Here is a 20,090-nt window from a genome sequence, read left to right as displayed (position 1 = left end):
CCCATAGAATTTACATAACTTAAGTGGAAAAACTAGGGTGTTTTTTTTTTGGAAAGAAATTGGCAAAATATTTGGGAATTTTTCATGATTATATCAGCCACTCTCGAAGTAACTCTAATGTCTGCAACTTGATTGAAAAGGAATTTTTCAAGCCAAACTGAAGCACCTAAAATCAGTAAAGTTGGATCAGAGCATACTTTTATAATGCTTTGATATTATCATTGAACTGGAAGGTACTCAATTCACGCACCAATAATTGAACATTCATTTGCAGTCCACGTAAAACTGAAGCCTAATGCCTTATTAGAGGGGCCTCTGAACCATTTCCCAAACACCTTTCAACTTCAGAATTGGTCCAAATGCAAGAAGCCAAAAGTACGGAGTGTCCTGCCAGAAAAATCTCTTTGCATTTCTGTTACTGAAAACCACTAGACTTAAAACAAAGAAATCTTCTGAGGGAAATTGTAGAGGACTTACCACCCAAATACTGGACCAAATAAATGAGCCTAAGATAACATTTTGAGTGAGGATTATTTGCCTACCAGCAATTACAAACATCTCCATTTACTCAAGGTGATGGAGAACTGATAATGTAGAGCTAAAAATACATCAAATATACAGAACATTTATAGATGCTGTATATGTATATGTTATAGTATATAACACATATGATATAAAATAGAGCTACATACAATTATTACTGACCATTTCTCCTAATATTACCTGGTCCCAAACTGTAACTGTTTACAAAGTTGCCCAGTTACTAGCATCCTTAGCTGTCATTCAAAAATGCAGGTCTTTCCTCCCTTCTCATTTCTTTCCTGAGAGTTTCTGATTTAATAGGATTGGAGAGGGTCCCAAAAACATCTTTTAAAAAGATCTCAGAGTAGTTCTGAAGAGAAACCAAATTTCCTATGTCTTCACTTAGGCCACCTGTTAGTTTGGGGCCTCAGCTTGTTCAGAGAGTAATGAGGCCCCAAATAAAGTGAAAAAAGTACCAAATACCAGGGTGGGTTGCTTTAAGACTAATCCTTAGTATTTGCAATTATATTTGTAGGTGTTTCCAATGTAGACAAAAGAAGAACCCCAAATGGTTATAGTTACACTAAATGAGGAATCTGTTCCTAGAGCTGTTGTCAGTAGAGTTCAATCTTGAAAGAAGCTGGAAATTTCTTCTTAGAGAAGCATGTCAGACATATAAACTGAATTCCAGTATTCTTGCCTGGAGAATCCCTATGGACAGAGGAGCCTGGTGAGCCGCAAAGAGTTGTCGGACACGACTGACGCAACTTACCACATACACACGCCTATAAATTGAAAGCTGTCAATTAGGAAATAGCAGAGATCTGGGTCCAGCTTGCTAAAAGAGCATGGAATTCAGGTGTCCTGGAGGACAAGGTATCAAATGCTAGAACTGCAACTTTCTGATATCTTTTACTTCCTCATGAAATTCTATTTTTTTATTACAAAAGTAAAATTTGAAAAATAGGAGAAATCATTAAAAAATTAGAAAATAGAAAAACATCAAAAAGAAAATGTCACTAAACTCATAATCACTCATTATTTTCTGATATTTCCTTTTGTTTTAAAACATGTATATCTATATCTCTATATTGAAGTGCAGATAGGTATTTACAAAATTTTAAGGCCAAAAATTGTGCAAGTTTATCTAGTTAACATCATTACTGAATAAAATGTTTCAACTGGAAAATGACCCAATTAAGTTAGATGATAAGAGTAGCTGACGTTTACATGTTGCTTGTAAGAGGTACTGTGCCCTTGCCACATGTTAATATAAAGCTCTAACTCTTCAGAATAGTGATGTAGGTACTCTGTGATTTCCCATTTTATTGATGAAGAGAGGAGGTGCAGAGGGTTTGAGCCGTTTTGCTCCTATGAGGTAGCAGAAGCAGGATTCTAGGCCTGCTGGAGAGTCATTGCTTTTAACATTCATGGAGAACCTATGAGGTGAGAGAGGGCAGAGGGTGGCTAAGGGCTTGCAATTCCCTGAGATGCTCCTCTGCTTTGCCTTTCTGTCTTATTAATAACATAAACATTTACATGGTGGAAAGTTAATTAAGAAATCCCGAGGCTCATTGGAGATATGCTGTGATGCTACAAAACCAGCTTTAGAAACCACTGATTTCAGTGTTTCTATCAGGCTGGGTTTTGGCCTCAGCTTTTATTCCTTAAACATGACAGAAGAGAAAAAAGAATTTCACGAATAGCTAACAAATTTTACCTGTGGCAGATTTCATCTCCTTTACTCAGTAAAATGGCTCTGATTTTTCTCTTTAGATCTGAAAAATGACTTTAAAAGATTCCTGCAAAATTCTACAAGGCAAATTTCTAAATTCATGTCAACAAAAAAATATCTTTCTTTTCCCCAGATTACTTTAACAGTTGGATACTTGGTTCTGAAAAACAGTCAGGTTTAATTTAGGCTGTAAATTAAGACAAGAGAAATTTTAGAGCCAATAGAGTTAGCTATTTTCAGACAGTCTTCTCGGCTTTTGTGCTCAGTTGAGCTTTGCTAACACAAAGCTCGCTCTCTCCCTGGGTAATCAGCCATCTTAATTGCTCAAGCTTCTACTGAAGGATATCTGAAGTGACCAGACCCTAGAGGGGCAGAGTCATAATGAAGAATGTTTATTGCTCTTCTTATGTCCTCATTGTTCAGTGGCACACAGAAGCATCTCTACATTTTAGTATCATGTAATCAGCATCAAATTGTTTTCTCTGGAAATCTTGACCCTATTACTATTAAATCACATGCAGACTGTTAAATGATTTACAAGCTGCCCAGCTTAGCTTCGTATTTTACATCTCTCTGGTGATTGCATTTTCATTTTATAACAGCAAACTTCTCACAGGTCAAAGAAACCATCCTCTCAGGGAGGTCAAATTCTCTTTCACTTCACATTCAATTTAATGAAACGGGATAGGAAAGCACTGTTTCTGAAGCATCATTCCCAGTGCTCAGTAACATGGCAGCCCTGTACTCTTGAGGGATGGAAACCTCTAAGCTGACATCTGGTGTTGGATGATTTCAAACACAAAGGAAACTCACTTGTTCTGAGGCTGCTGTGGAGGCAGCTGGTCTGCAGAGTTAAACAAAAACATAAAGATCACACTTGCCCAACTTCTGAATTAAAAAGAAAAGGAAAAACAAAAAAGAAAAGAAAGAAAAAAATAGTTGGAGGGGGGACATCTGCCCAGCATCTGTTGTTAGAAACTTTGTCTTTCTGATGAGCTTCAGACTGTGTTCCTAGAAGTGCCAGTTTACCAGGCAATAGTGCTAAGACCAGGATAATATGAGACAACGATAATATGGGAAAATGAAGTAATAACAGAGGGAAACTTGTCCCTTTCCAGGTAAAATCTTGCCCGTCTAAGATACAGATCCAGTTTTGGTTTTGGGTATGTATCAAGACATCTGGCTTCATAAACCCTTGTTTTAGTCTCGGGTTCCTCTCCAGTAGTCTCTTCCATATCCTCAGCACATAGTTTTCCCTACTTTCAAGACCTTGCAGAGTTCTTCGCACATAGTTGTTCAATAAAGGACTTTGGAAAGATACCTAACTCATTAAAATTTGTCAGATACTTCAGAAAAACTTTGATGTTCTCTTAGATCTCTTTTCATTTTTTTTTTCCATGGAAAATTTCCAACAATCTGTAATTTATATTGCATTTGGAAAAAAAAACTTTGTTTACTTTTATGTATTTTATTATAGAATATTTCAAACATAAAAGGTAGAGAACAGTTTAATGAATACCCACATACCCACGAGCAAACTTTAAAAAATGTAGCATTTGCCATACTTGTTTTAGATATATTTTTAGAAAGAAGCAAAAACACCCCATATACTGTTGAAGCCCCTACTCCTCTGAGTCTACTTGCCTCCTTGCCTCCTTCCCTTCTGCAGAGGGTGCTTCTACACAGAGGTTGGTGTATATCAGTCTCATGAATGACTCATCCATATATACTTACTCTTTTTACTATACAGGTTATATATTTTTTACCATTTCATTTTAACATATATATATGACAAATATTTTACTAAGTATACATTTATTTATAAAATCACTGGTGATATACTATACACTTTTCAAATTTTCTTTTTTTCATCCAGTGTTATATTTTTCAAAATTTTTTCATGCTTCTTCACCTATTAAATAGTTAAAGATCACTGCTTCTCCAACTCTGGAAAAGAAGTTTGTTCTTTTTTAAAATATTCAGTCTATCATGAACCATATATCTAATTAAATATAATCAGATCAGATCAGATCAGTCGCTCAGTAGTGTCTGACTCTTTGCGACCCCATGAATCACAGCACGCCAGGCCTCCCTGTCCATCACCAACTCCCGGAGTTCACTCAGACTCACATCCATCGAGTCGGTGATGCCATCTAGCCATCTCATCCTCTGTCATCCCCTTCTCCTCCTGCCCCCAATCCCTCCCAGCATCAGAGTCTTTTCCAATGAGTCAACTCTTCGCATGAGGTGGCCAAAGTACTGGAGTTTCAGCTTTAGCATCAGTCCTTCCAAAGAAATCCCAGGGCTGATCTCGTTCAGAATGGACTGGTTGGATCTCCTTGCAGTCCAAGGGACTCTCAAGAGTCTTCTCCAACACCACAGTTCAAAAGCATCAATTCTTCGGTGCTCAGCCTTCTTCACAGTCCAACTCTCACATCCATACATGACTGCTGGAAAAACCATAGCCTTGACTAGACGAACCTTTGTTGGCAAAGTACTGTCTCTGCTTTTGAATATGCTATCTAGGTTGGTCATAACTTTCCTTCCAAGGAGTAAGCGTCTTTTAATTTCATGGCTGTAATCACCATCTGCAGTGATTTTGGAGCCCCCCAAAAATAAAGTCTGACACTGCTTCCACTGTTTCCCCATCTATTTCCCATGAAGTGGTGGGACCGGATGCCATGATCTTCGTTTTCTGAATGTTGAGCTTTAAGCCAACTTTTTCACTGTCCACTTTCACTTTCATCAAGAGGCTTTTGAATTCCTCTTCACTTTCTGCCATAAGGGTGGTGTCATCTGCATATCTGAGGTTATTGATATTTCTCCTGGCAATCTTGATTCCAGCTTGTGTTTCTTCCAGTCCAGCATTTCTCATGATGTACTCTGCATATAAATTAAATAAACAGGATGACAATATACAGCCTTGACGAACTCCTTTTCCTATTTGGAACCAGTCTGTTGTTCCATGTCCAGTTCTAACTGTTGCTTCCTGACCTGCATACAAATTTCTCAAGAGGCAAATCAGGTGTTCTGGTATTCCCTTCTTGAAGGGAATTCTTCTGGTATTCTTCTCTTGAAGAATTTTCTGCAGTTTATTGTGATCCACACAGTCAAAGGCTTTGGCATAGTCAATAAAGCAGAAATAGATGTTTTTCTGGAACTCTCTTGCTTTTTCTATGATCCAGCAGATGTTGGCAATTTGATCTCTGGTTCCTCTGCCTTTTCTAAAACCAGCTTGAACATCAGGAAGTTCACGGTTCACGTATTGCTGAAGCCTGGTTTGGAGAATTTTGAGCATTACTTTACTAGCGTGTGAGATGAGTGCGATTGTGCGGTAGTTTGAGCATTCTTTGGCATTGCCTTTCTTTTGGATTGGAATGAAAACTGACCTTTTCCAGTCCTGTGGCCACTGCTGAGTTTTCCAAATTTGCTGGCATATTGAGTGCAGCACTTTCACAGCATCATCTTTCAGGATTTGGAATAGCTCAACTGGAATTCCATCACCTCCACTAGCTTTGTCCGTAGTGATGCTTTCTAAGGCCCACTTGACTTCACATTCCAGGATGTCTGGCTCTAGGTCAGTGATCACACCATCGTGATTATCTGGGTCGTAAAGATCTTTTTTGTACTGTTCTTCTGTGTATTCTTGCCACCTCTTCTTAATATCTTCTGCTTCTGTTAGGTCCATACCATTTCTGTCCTTTATCGAGCTCATCTTTGCATGAAATGTTCCTTTGGTATCTCTGATTTTCTTGAAGAGATCCCTAGTCTTTCCCATTCTGTTGTTTTCCTCTATTTCTTTGCATTGATCACTGAAGAAGGCTTTCTTATCTCTTCTTGCTATTCTTTGGAACTTTGCATTCAGATGTTTATATCTTTCCTTTTCTCCTTTGCTTTTCACTTCTCTTCTTTTCACAGCTATTTGTAAGGCCTCCCCAGACAGCCATTTTGCTTTTTTGCATTTCTTTTCCATGGGGATGGTCTTGATCCCTGTCTCCTGTACAATGTCACGAACCTCATTCCATAGTTCATCATGCACTCTATCTATCAGATCTAGGCCCTTAAATCTATTTCTCACTTCCACTGTATAATCATAAGGGATTTGATTTAGGTTATACCTGAATGGTCTAGTGGTTTTCCCTACTTTCTTCAATTTGAGTAATAAAGAAGGATTATTAGAAAAATGTGATAAAACAAAGATATGTTAAAACACAATTTCCACATTTAACAGATAAAAATGACTCTAAGTTGCTATGAAAGTTTCTTTAGAGAATGAATAGTGAATAGTACCAAACAGTTTGCCAACTGACCCTTGTGGAGAATAATTCTTCCTGCCTGCTGTGGGGATTGCATTGTGACTTTTTTGCAAAGAGTACAGTATGGATGGGAGTGGGAGGGCATGAAGGAAGAATTTTACACTAGCAAAATCTGACAAGTGCTAGCACAGCTAGGTGATCCAGGAAAACATCCTCTGTGATGTCATGTTGATAGCATGTGTCCTTGATATGATGTGATAAGGACACTTCACCTTTGTGATCTTTCTTCTCAAAACACATAACCACACTACATCCATGGAGGGGAAAAATTGGAAATACCCAATGAGGGACATTCTAAAAACGTGACCAGTAAACCTCAAAACTGTCAAGGTCATAAAAACAAGGACAGCTTGACAAACTGTCACAGTCCAGAGGAGCTTAATGAGACGTGATGACTAAATGGAATGTGGTATCCAGGATGGGGTATCCAGGATGGGACAGAAAAGGGATATTAGATACAAGCTGAGGAAATTCAAATAAAGTGTAAGTGAAAGTGAAGCGGCTCAGTTGTGTCCAACTTTTTGTGACCTGCGAGGCTCCTCTATCCATGGGATTTTCCAGGCAAGAGTACTGGAGCGGGTTGCTGTTTCCTTCTCCAGCAGATCTTCCTGAGCCGGCGAGCGAACCTGGGTCTCCCGCATTGCTGGTGGACTCTACTGTCTGAGCCATAGGGAAGTTGTGACTGATAAACACAGTAATATAGTAACCATAGGGAAATCGAGTCACCACACGCAGCAACTCTCTGTAAATCTAAAACTATTCTAAAACAAAACATTAACTTTTTAAAAAGGCTTTTGAGAAAATTTAATATAACTAGGGAAATAGCATTTATGTAAATATGTCTAGAAAATGAAACGAAACAATTGACCATATACCTAAGCCTTTATTTTGGGATTTTCTCTTCTGATTCATGATTTATATGTCTCCTAATGCAATACCACACTCTTAATTATATAGTTTTATAGAAAGTTGTGTAGTTGTGTAGTAGTGGAAGTCCTCCAACTCTGTTCCTTTTCAAAGCTTTTTTTTTTTTTGGTATTCCAGGTCTTTTGCTTTGACACTTATTTTTTGATCACCATCAATTATTTTCAAAAAAGACTATAATGATTTTTTAATAGAGATTACATTAAATAGATGTCAATTTGGGGAGACCTGACATCTTAAAAATATTGAGTTTTATAATCCATGAATATAGAATAAGTTTCCGTTTTTTTACAGATCTTCTTTAATTGCTTTCTGTACTCTTTTTATATTTCCATGTACAGGTCTTTCACTTCTTTTATTAAATTTATTCTTTAATATTTCATTTTTATATTATTGGGGATAAAATTGTTTTATTGGTCTCAGTTTTTTGTTTTTTTTTGCTAGCATTACGAAACAATTGCATTTTTAGTTTTGATTTTTGCATCCTGTGGCCTTTCAAACTTGTTTACTGATTCTGGGTTTTGTTTTACACTTTTGAGGTTCCTTAAGATTTTCTACACAGAGGATCATGTTATTTGCAAATGAAGACAGTTTTATTTCTTTTATTTCCTGATATGTGTTTTTAATTTATTTTTATGGCCTGATTGAACTATTTAGAACCTCTCACACAGTATTGAATAGATGTGACAAGAGCAAGCATCTTCTTTTTGTTCCTGATCTAAGAGTGAAATCATTCAAACATTCATTATAAAGAATGGTTGGCTTTTCATGGTGCCCTTTATGAGACTGAGAACATTCCCTCCTATTACTAATTTGTTGAGAGTATTTTTTAAATTGTAAGTGGGTATTGAGTTTTTCTTTTCAAAAGCTTTTCTGATTCTGCCGAGATGGCCAAGTGACTTTGTGCTTTATTCCACTGATATTGTGTATTACACTATTTGATGTTCAGGATGTTAAAGCAATTTTGTGTTCTTTTGGAAAATCTCATTTGTACATGGTATATAATCCTTTTGCTATGTTGTCTAGATTTGCTAATATTTTATAAAGGATTTTTGTATCTATATTCATTTAGGATGTTTGTTTACAGTTTTCTGACCTCAGGATGAATTGGAAGTTTCTTCCTTCTTTGAAAGAATGTGATGGATTGGTATCATTTTTTTTTTTAAATGTGAGGTAGAATGCTTAGTGAAGTCACCTGGATCTGTTCTTTTCTTTGTGGGAAGCTTTTTAATTACTAAGTTCATTCCTTTACTTGTTATAGCTTTATACAGATTTTCTACTTTTTGTTGTATCTCTCTTGGTAATAAATATATTTGTATAAATGTGTCCATTTCATCTAAGTTGTTTAATTTGCTAACATAAAGTAGGTTGCAATATTTTCTTATAACTATTTGAACTTCTGTTGGAGAATTACTAATGCCCCCTCATTCATCCCTAACTTTATTGATTTGTATCATCTTTCTTTTTTGCCTTTGTCAGTTTTTTGCCTATGTGTCTTTATCAGTTTTTGTTGACTTTTCAAAGAACAAATTTTGGTTCCATGGATTTTCTCTTTTGGTTTTCTATTTTCATATTCATTGATTTCAGCACCAATCTTTTATTTTGGGTTTGATTGGCGCTTCTTCTTTCTTGAGATGGAAGCTTAATAATTTTGTATCTTTATTTCTTTCTAATGTAAGTGTTCAAAGCACTCAGTTTCCCTCTACGCACTACTTTTGCTGTATTTCCAAGTTTGGATATGTTATGTTTTCTTTTTCAAGTAATTAAAGATATTTTCTTATATTCATTGTGCTTTCTTATTTCATCTTTGGGTTGTTTATAAATGTGTTAATTTGAAAATATTTTGGATCTCTCAAAATTTTTTCTGCTGTTAATTTCTAATTTAATTTCATTCTGTTCAGAGAACATACTTCATCTGACTTCAATTCTTTTAAATTTATTGAGACATCTTATGTCCTAGACTTATGGTGTATTTTGGGAAATGTTCTGTTTGTCCTTGAAAAGAATGTATATTCTGCTGCTTTGGGGTAGAGTATTGTAAAAATATCAGGTCAAGTTGATTGAGGTGTTCAAATCTTCTATAACAGTATCGATTTTCTGCCCAGTTGTTCTGTCAATTGCTGGACGTAGAGTATTGAAATCTCCACCTATGACTGTTGAACTGTTGATTTCCCTTTTCAGTTTTGTCTATATTTGGCTTATGTATTTTGGGGCTCTAATATTAGGCGCATATACATTTATAACTTCCACATATAGTGACCTTTGTATCAAGCAGTGTCCTTCTTTGTCACTAGTAATATTTCTTGTCTTAACCTCTGTTTTCCCTGATATTAGTGTAGCCATTCCAGCATTTTTATAATTACTCCAGTACTCCTGCCTGGAAAATCCCATGGACGGAGGAGCGTGGTAGGCTCCTCCATGGGGTCGCAAAGAGTCGAACACGACTGAGCAACTTCACTTCATTTTGTAGGGTAGATTTTTTTCACTCTTTTACTTTCAACGTGTCTCTGTTTTTTTTTTTTTGGATGATAATTGCTTTACAATATTGTGTTAGTTTCTGCTGTATGACCGGAGGAGGCAATGGCACCCACTCCAGTATTCTTGCCTGGAAAATCCCATGGACGGAGGAGCCTGGTGGGCTACAGTCCATGGGGTCGAGAAGAGTTGGACACAACTGCGCGACTTCACTTTCACTTTTCACTTTCATGCATTGGAGAAGGAAATGGCAACCCACTCCAGTGTTCTTGCCTGGAGAATCCCAGGGCCGGGAGAACCTGGTGGGCTGCCGTCTATGGGGTCACACAGAATTGGACACGACTGACGTGACTTAGCAGCGGCAGCTGCTGTACGACAATGTGAGTCAGCTCTAAGTATACATATATCCTTTGCTTCTTGAGTCTCCCTCCCAGCCTTTCTCCCACCCACCCCTCTAGGTCATCACAGAGCACTGGACTGAGCTCTTTGTGTTGTACCGAAGCTTCCCACTAGTGATCAGTTTCACACATGGTAGTGTATATATGTCAGTGCTACTTGCTCAGTTCATCCCACTCTCTCAAATTATGTCTCAATTTGTTGTTTATCATGGGTCAATTTTTTTTATGGTTCTGCAATATTTGTTTTTAACAACTTTGTTGAGTTTCATGCTTTTTTTTTGGTGGGGGAGAGGATTTTCCAGTGTCTTCATGCTGCCACAACCAGAAAGCAAAGCCTTCTGTTTTACCAAAAATAAATAAATAAATAAATGAATAAAAAAGAGCTTCCTGTAAAGAAGTTAAATAATACATAGAAGAATAAAGAATAAAAATCAATTCCTCTCTATTTCAATTGTAACTACTATTAACCTGTATGAATACTTTTTCATACTCTTAATGCATTACCATGTTATTTTAAGAACCACACATTATGTTACTGAGTCCAAGCTCCCTCTGCTCACCCCGCGATAGGCCAATGAATCCAAAAGAGGTGCTGAGACAAGGAAGAGACTTTAATCCGGGAGCCAGCAGACTGAGAAGATGGCAGGCTAGTGCCTCAAAATAACCATCTTATTGGGGTCTGGATGCCAGATTCTTTTATAGATTAGAGATGAGGGAAGGTAAGGAAGTAAAGTAAAAAGGCCATTAATCTTGCAAACCAGAGAAGGCAATGGCACCCCACTCCAGTACTCTTGCCTGGCAAATCCCATGGATGGAGGACCCTGGTAGGCTGCAGTCCATGGGGTCTCGAAGAGTCGGAGATGACTGAGCGACTTCACTTTCACTTTTCAATTACATGCATTGGAGAAGGAAATGGCAACCCACTCCAGTGTTCTTGCCTGGAGAATCCCAGGGACGGGGAAGCCTGGTGGGCTGCCGTCTATGGGGTCGCACAGAATTGGACTGAAGCGATTTAGCAGCAGCAGCAGCAGCAATCTTACAAACATCTCCTAGAATGGCAAACCTTAGGCAGGGGATGTGTTAATTTCTTCCTTCCTGCCATCCACAGGTGGATAGGGTTCTGAGCAAAGGTACTTCAATTTAACAGTCAGGCAGTGGGGCGGGATTCTCTGAGGCAAACCATTCTGTAGGATTATAATAACAAAAGCAACGAATAGCATGTCAAAAAAACAGTTCCAACATGGAATCAGAATTGGCTTCCTCCCTGCAACAATTAACAGAATGTTTTAGGAACTGTTTTTTTTTTTTTCATTCACCAAGATAGGGGTATTTCAGTATCAGTGTGAATAGATTCACATCATCCTTTGTAATGCCTGCACAGAATTCCATTTTATGACACAGTTTTTCTACAATTTATTATGCAGTCCCTCACTGAGGAGTTTTAAAATGACTTCTTTTCTTTCTCATTTTACAAACAATAGTGTGATAAATGTACATCTTTGCACATTTGTCTAGGTATCTTATCAGAATAAACTTCTATAGGAAATACTATCAGTAATCAGAGTGTGATCATTCTGACTTTGAGGACATTTTGTTACCCTCCAATTTATACCCCTCCCATCACTGTATATGGATAGCTATCTCATAAGATTTTTTTTTGTTGTTGTTACTAGTTTATTTGCAGGATTTCTGTTTGATTGACATTTTTGTATAGATAAAAATTATAACTTGCAAACAGAGTACTTTTGGACCTGAATCAGTTTTAATCCTGAAAACTGCCTATAGAATTAATGCCAGTATTGGTATTTATTTAAAGCTTCATCTCTGCAGTACTGTAGGTTAACACTTTATTTCTCTAATGGAATTATGTACATTAATTACAGTATAACCAGTTTGTCTACTAAATACAGATTAAATATATACAAAAGTCAGTGTTTAGAATCTAGGTCATACTTCAGTTCAGTTTCTTAGTCATGTCTGACTCTTTGCAACTCCATGGACTGCTGCACACCGGGCTTCCCTGTCCACCACCAACTTCCAGAGCTTGCTCAAATTCAGAGCCATCGAGTCGGTGATGCCATCCAACCATCTCATCCTCTGTTGTCCCCTTCTCTTCCTGCCTTCAATCTTTCCCAGCATCAGGGTCTTTTCAAATGAGTCAGTTTTTCTCATCAGGTGGCCAAAGTATTGGAGCTTCAGCTTCAGCATCAGTCCTTCCAATGAATATTTGCAACTGATTTCCTTTAGGATTGACTGGTTTGATCTCCTTGCAGTCCATGGGACTCTCAACAGTCTTCTCCATAAGCTCATTATTTTTATGCTTCCCAGGATAATGATTTGCATTGATAATTTGTTCTTGCTTTTGTTTGTATTTATTTGATTACTAATGCTTCCTGGTGGTTCAGATGGTAAAGAATGTGCCTGCAATGCAGGAGACCTGGGTTTGGTCCCTGGGTTGGGAAGATCCCCTGGAGAAGGAAATGGCAACCCACTCCAGTATTCTTGCTTGGAGAATTCCATGGACAGAGGAGCCTGATGGGGTCACAAAGAGTCAGGCATGACTGAGCAACTAACAATGCTATTGAACATTTTTTGTTTCTATTGAATATTTATATTTCTTTTTATGTATGAATGTCCCATTTTCTGTTCTTTGCCCATTTGTTTTCTGTTGGTGTTATTTTTTGTTAGGACTCTTTCTCACTTGCCATGTCTTTTATCTATTTCCCTTTTCCATTTTTTTTTATGTCTTCAACTTTATATTTCTTCATTTTTTGGCCTTAAAAAATATTTTTATAGCAGAGCACAGGCTATGTAGTCCAAATGCTGTGGTTCTAGTTTTAACTGGCCAATTATAAGCTATGTGGTTATAGAAAATAAGCAACTCCATGCCTCAGTGTCCTCAGATGTAAATTGTGAATAATGCTAACACCTAGGTTATGGGCTTCTCTGGTGGCTCAGACGGTAAAGAATCTGCCTGCAATGTGGGAGACCTGGCTTGGATCCCTGGATTGGGAAGATCCCCTGGAGGAGGACATGGCCGCCCACTCCAGTATTCTTGCCTGGAGAATCCCCATGGACAGAGGAGACTGGCGAGCTACAGTCCACGGGGTCGCAAAGAATCAAACATGACTGAGTGGCTAAACACATAGCATAGCACCTAATAGACATTATGTGAATGTTAAGTGTTATAATAATTGTAAGACATTTAGAATACTGCCTATACTGTCCATCAGCAGATGAATGGATAAGAAAGCTATGGTACATATACACAATGGAATATTACTCAGCCATTAAAAAGAATACATTTGAATCAGTTCTAATGAGGTAGATGAAACTGGAGCCTATTATACAGAGTGAAGTAAGCCAGAAAGAAAAACACCAATACAGTATACTAATGCATATATATGGAATTTAGAAAGGTGGTAACAATAACCCTGTATACGAGACAGCAAAAGAGACACTGATGTATAGAACAGTCTTTTGGACTCTGTGGGAGAGGGAGAGGGTGGGATGATTTGGAAGAATGGCATTGTAACATGTATAATATCATGTATGAAACGAGTCCCCAGTCCAGGTTCGATGCATGATACTGGATGCTTGGGGCTGGTGCACTGGGATGACCCAGAGGGATGGTATGGGGAGGGAGGAGGGTTCAGGATGGGGAACACATGTATACCTGTGGCAGATTCATTTTGATATATGGCAAAACCAATACAATATTGTAAATTTAAAAAATAAAATAAAATAAAGAAAAATGTAAAAAAAAAAGAATACTGCCTATAAATTATTAATGAGTCTTAGCTATGATTATCGCTATGTAATAAAATCTATAATTTTTTTCTGATAATCTGACTTTCATAGGCAGACTTCACCTAAAATTTTGTGATCTAAATGTGCTTGTGAAGGGAGGAGGGGCAAGGTAGGGATACGGGTTAAGAGACCCAAACTACTATGTATAACATAAACAACAAAGACATATTGTGCAGCACAAGGAAATAGAGTCATTATTTTGTAATAACTTTAAAGAGAGTATATCCATGAAACATTGAAACACTATATTGTGTACTTGAAACTAATATAGTATTATAAACTAGCTGTACTTCAATAAAAAAAAGTCAGAAATGTGTGCTTGGACACTCTAAGGTTTTAGATGTATTTACTCATACTTTGTTCCAGTGCTAACACTTATACACTTATTTAGTCAATTTATTTGTATTTATTTTGGTCAGTGAGATGTGTATCAAAAGTTTACTTTTTTCCAAATAAATGAGCATTTTGTTCATAATCTATTTTATGAAATAATTACCAAATAATGTAAGAATTTGTTGCATAGTATATTTTATCTTAGTAATTTGAAACGCCTGCTTTTTTTAACTTTTTATTTTATATTTAAATACAGTTAATTAACAATGTTGTGATAGTTTCATGTGTGCAGCAAAGTGATTCAGTTATACATATACATGTATCTGTTATTTTTCAAATTCTTTTCCCATTTAGGTTATTACAGAATATTGACTCCTCTGTGCTATATAGTAGAACCTTGTTGGTTATCCATTTTATTTATTTATTTATTTTTAAATTTTTTATTTTGTTTTGGGGGTATAATGATTAACAATGTTGTGATAGTTTCAGGTGAACAGTGAAGGGACTCAGTCATACATATACATGTATCCATTCTCCCCCAAACTTCCCTTCCATGCTGCTACATAACATTGAGCAGAGTTCCCTGTGCTATACAGTAGGTCTTGTTGATCATTCATTTTAAAGATAACAGTGTGTACATGTTATACATTCCAAATCCCCTAACTATTCCTTCCCCTGATCCTTCCCCCGGCAACCATAAGTTCAGTCTCTAAGTCTGTGAGTCTGTTTCTGTTTTGTAAGTAAGTTCATTTGTGTCACTTCTTTTTCGATTCCACATATAAGGGATGTCATCCGTTATTTCTCCTTCTTTATCTGACTTCCTTCACTCAGAATGACAATCTCTAGGTCCATCCACGGTGCTGTAAATGGCATTATTTCATTCTTTTTTAATGGCTGAGTGATACTCCATTGTATATATCATCTTCAGAATTATCAATACTTATCTCAGCACAAGAGATAGTTGCCTGAAAATTTACATATTAATTATTTAGAAAAGCTGCGTGATGTATAAATGTTTTGATGCATATTAGAAGCTATTTTAATCATTATTGTGAAAGAATAGTTTTATGTCTAGGTGGATAGACTAGGACAATAAGACCCTCCAGTGAATTATACTCTTGTGTCCATGCCCCTTTGCAATGTCAATTTCTTAGCCCTCATCAAGAATTGGAGTCTGTTTTCCCACCTCTTAGATTTGAATAGGGCTGCATCTTGCTTTGACCTAAAGTATAGTATAAGGGACCTTGTATGATTTGTATGCCTGTATCCTAAGAGGTGTTAAAATGTCTACTTTCACCCCATCAGTAAATGTGGACAGAATACTTGAGGTGCCTTGGGTGACTGTCTTGGATACCACTAGATCCACGAGTGAAGTCACTTTGGACCATCCATTCCCAGTAAAGCTCTCAATCCCAGAAACTGCTTGAGTGACCCCAAGTGAGATTAGAAGAAAGACTCTCCAGTGGGGTGCAGCCCAAACTGCAAATCTGTGAGCCAATAAATGTTATTTTATGTCTCAGTTTTATTCCTTTGAAATGTCACAGTAGTTAACTCTGACTTTAGTTTCTCATTTTATTTTAAAATTAAATAATTACTTCCATCTCTCAAATGGGACTTTGCATTCTTCAAGAATATTTTACTTTCTTTTCAATAATTTCTGTTTGAATCTATACTTCAGTTATCATTCTGGCAGCACAGATGTCTATGAAGATATAGAAAAAGATGAAAAGTCACAATAATACTTAGCCCTACTGCCAGCCATTACACCCTCCCTGTTCCATCAGCTAGAAAGCTGGTATCAGTACCAAATGATCATTCTTCTGCCCAGAAACTTCATAGTCTTTATTGCAATATAAATTTAGGTTGATTACAAAAGATGAATACAAACCTCTAATGCTTTAGGAAATACACCAGAATAAAATATGATAATCAGCACTTTCAAATTAGGAGCTATTATTTTCAGGTAGCCAAGTCTATTTAATCATGCTTCACTATTATGTATAAGATGTTTTTCTCAAGAGGGAGGTCAGGTGGTCTGGTATTCCCATCTCTTTCAGAATTTTCCTCAGTTTATTGTGATCCACAGAGTTAAAGGCTTTGGCATAGTCAATAAAGCAGAAATAGATGTTTTTCTGGAACTCTCTTGCTTTTTTGATGATCCAGCGGATGTTGGCAATTTGATCTCTGGTTCCTCTGCCTTTTCTAAAACCAGTTTGAACATCTGGAAGTTCACGGTTCACGTATTGCTGAAGCCTGGTTTGGAGAATTTTGAGCATTACTTTACCAGCGTGTGAGATGAGTGCAACTGTGTGGTGTTTGAGCATTCTTTGGCATTGCCTTTCTTTGGGATTGGAATGAAAACTGACCTTTTCCAGTCCTGTGGCCACTGCTGAGTTTTCCAAATTTGCTGGCATATTGAGTGCAGCACTTTAAGAGCATCATCTTTCAGGGTTTGAAATAGCTCAAACTGGAATTCCATCACCTCCACTAGCTTTGTTCATAATGATGCTTTCTAAGGCCCACTTGACTTCACCTTCCAGGATGTCTGGCTCTAGGTGAGTGATCACACCATCGTGATTATCTTGGTTGTGAAGATCTTTTTTGTACTGTTCTTCTGTGTATTCTTGCCACCTCTTCTTAATATCTTCTGCTTCTGTTAGGTCCATACCATCAGAAAACAACAGTTAGAACTGGACATGGAACAACAGACTGGTTCCAAATAGGAAAAGGAGTTCGTCAAGGCTGTATATTGTCACCTGCTTATTTAACTTATATGCAGAGTACATGGTGAGAAACGCTGGGCTAGAAGAAGCACAAGCTGAAATCAAGATTCCCGGGAGAAATATCAATAACCTCAGATATGCAGATGACACCACCCTTATGGCAGAAAGTGAAGAGGAACTCAAAAGCCTCTTGATGAAAGTGAAAGAGAAGAGTGAAAAAGTTGGCTTAAAGCTCAACATTCAGAAAATGAAGATCATGGCATCCAGTCCCATCACTTCATGGCAAATAGATGGGGAAACAGTGGAAGCAATGGCTGACTTTATTTTTCTGGGCTCCCAAATCACTGCAGATGGTGATTGCAGCCATGAAGTTAAAAGACGCTTACTCCTTGGGAGGAGGGTTATGACCAACCTAGATACCATATTGAAAAGCAGAGACATTACTTTGCCAACAAAGGTCCGTCTAGTCAAGGCTATGGTTTTTCCTGTGGTCATGTATGAATGTGAGAGTTGGACTGTGAAGAAGGCTGAGCATCGAAGAATTGATGCTTTTGAACTGTGGTGTTGGAGAAGACTCTTGAGAGTCCCTTGGACTGTAAGGAGATCCAACCAGTCCATTCTAAAGGAGATCAGCCCTGGGTGTTCTTTGGAAGGAATGATGCTAAAGCTGAAACTCCAGTATTTTGACCACCTCATGCGAAGAGTTGACTCATTGGAAAAGACTTTGATGCTGGTTGGGATTGGGGGCAGGAGAAGGTGACGACAGAGGATGAGATGGCTGGATGGCATCACTGACTCAATGGACGTGAGTCTGAGTGAAGTCCGGGAGTTGGTGATGGACAGGGAGGCCTGGTGTGCCGCAGTTCATGGGGTTGCAAAGAGTCGGACATGACTAAGCGACTGAACTGAACTGAACTGATTATGTATAAGAGATGCTCTGAAGTGCAAGATTTTAAGTAATTTCCCATATAGTTTTTCTTCTGTGCTATGCTCCTTTGTTGGCATGTGACAACTGCCAAAATATAAAAAATATTTTATTTCAGAGTTTAGGAAAAATGATAAAAAGCTTCAGGTAGTCAAGAAGAAAATTAAGAACAACACATAAATGAGTTGGCATGGCAACTTTTTCTATAGCTTCATAGACATTTGTGTTGCCAGAATGATAAGTGAAGTATAGATTCAAACAGAAATTATAGAAAAGAGAGTAAAATATTCTTGAAGAATGCAAAGTTTCAGTTGAGAGATAGAAGTGATTATTTAATTTTAAAATAAAATGGGAAGTTAAAGTCTGAGTTACCTACTGTGGCATTTCAAAGGAATAAAACTGAGGCTTAAAATAACACATAAATGTGTTGGTGTGGTAAAGAAAAACCTTTACCATGGAGTTAGTAGTAAAGAACCTGCCTGCCAATGCAGGAGAAGTAAAGAGACATGGGTTTGATCCCTGGGTCGGGGAAGATCAGTTGAGGAGCAAATGGCAACCCACTCTAGTATTCTTGCCTGGAGAATCCCATTGTCTGGGGAGCCCAGTGGGCTACATACAGTCCATGCAGTTGCAGAGTCAGACATGACTGAAGTAACTTAGCACACAGCACATATAAATGAGTAGCTTGGAATTTTCCATAAAGTAGTTTCTGAAATGAAGACAATCAGGAAGACTGACCTCCGGCATACCTAAAACAAACAAACCAACCAAAACCTAGGCAATAAACAAAATTAATAATGACAAATGGTTTGGCAACAGCTATAGAAAAGAAGGAAATGGCAACCCAATCCAGTATTCTTGCCTGGAAAATCCCATGGACAGAGGAGCCTAGTAGGTTACAGTCCATGGGGTTGCAAAGAGTCAGACGTGACTGAGCAACTTCACTTTCACAGAAAAGATGGTCTAGTAATTTAAACGTAGGCTATGGTGTTTTGAACTTCTGTGTTGGATAAAAAAAGAAAGTAAATTGGCTGGAATTAAATCCCCCAGATTGAAAATTTCTCAGTTCTCCAATTTTCAGTTAATACAATTATCTTGTATTTGTTGTTGTTCAGTCACTCAGTTGTGTCCAACTCTTTGCAGCCCCATGGGCTGCAGCATGCCAGGCTTCCCTGTTCCCTCACCATCTCCGGGAGTTTGCTCAAACTCATGTTCATTAAGTCGGTGATGCCATCCAACCTTCTCATTCTCTGTTGTTCCCTTCTTCTCCTACCTTCAATCTTCCCAGCATCAGGGTCTTTTCTAATGAATCAGTTCTTCACATCAGGTGGTCAAAGTATTGGAGCTTTAGATTCAGCATCAGTCCTTCCAATGAATATTCAGGATTGAGTTCCTTTAGGATTGACCAGTTTGATCTCCTGGCAGTGTAGTCCAAGGGACTCTCGAGAGTCTTCTCCAACAGCACAGTTCAAAAGGATTAATTCTTTGGTGCTCTTGTATAGAGAAATATTATTTTTATTTCTATGTTATAGAAATCTCTATACAAGATATAATATATCTTGTATAGTGAAATATTTAAAATAGTGAATGTAGTCCTGCTCTTTATGACAGGCTTGATGTTTCTGATTATTTTTCTAGATGTCAATCATGAGAAAGTTCTTTTTGTAATTTATCTGTGAAAGTATCATCCCATATTCTTCTAGATAGAGATGAGATGGTAATGTGTTTTTTCTAATCTCACTAAGAAAAACCTTTAGGGGACCATAAAATAATTAGATGGTTTAATTTGATTTTCTGCCACAGATGCTTTTCCCAGCATCAGATTGCACACCGTTCTCTCTTTGTTTAACATACTAAGAGAGTTCAGCAGTAGGATAGGGGCCAGGACAACTGCTCCAGTCTATAGAACCTATATGCCTTCCTTTCCCA

The sequence above is a fragment of the Bos taurus genome, chromosome 9 (genome assembly GCF_002263795.3).
Source record: "Bos taurus isolate L1 Dominette 01449 registration number 42190680 breed Hereford chromosome 9, ARS-UCD2.0, whole genome shotgun sequence".
NCBI classification, from domain to species: Eukaryota; Metazoa; Chordata; class Mammalia; order Artiodactyla; family Bovidae; genus Bos; species Bos taurus.
This window is presented reverse-complemented; position numbering follows the sequence as displayed.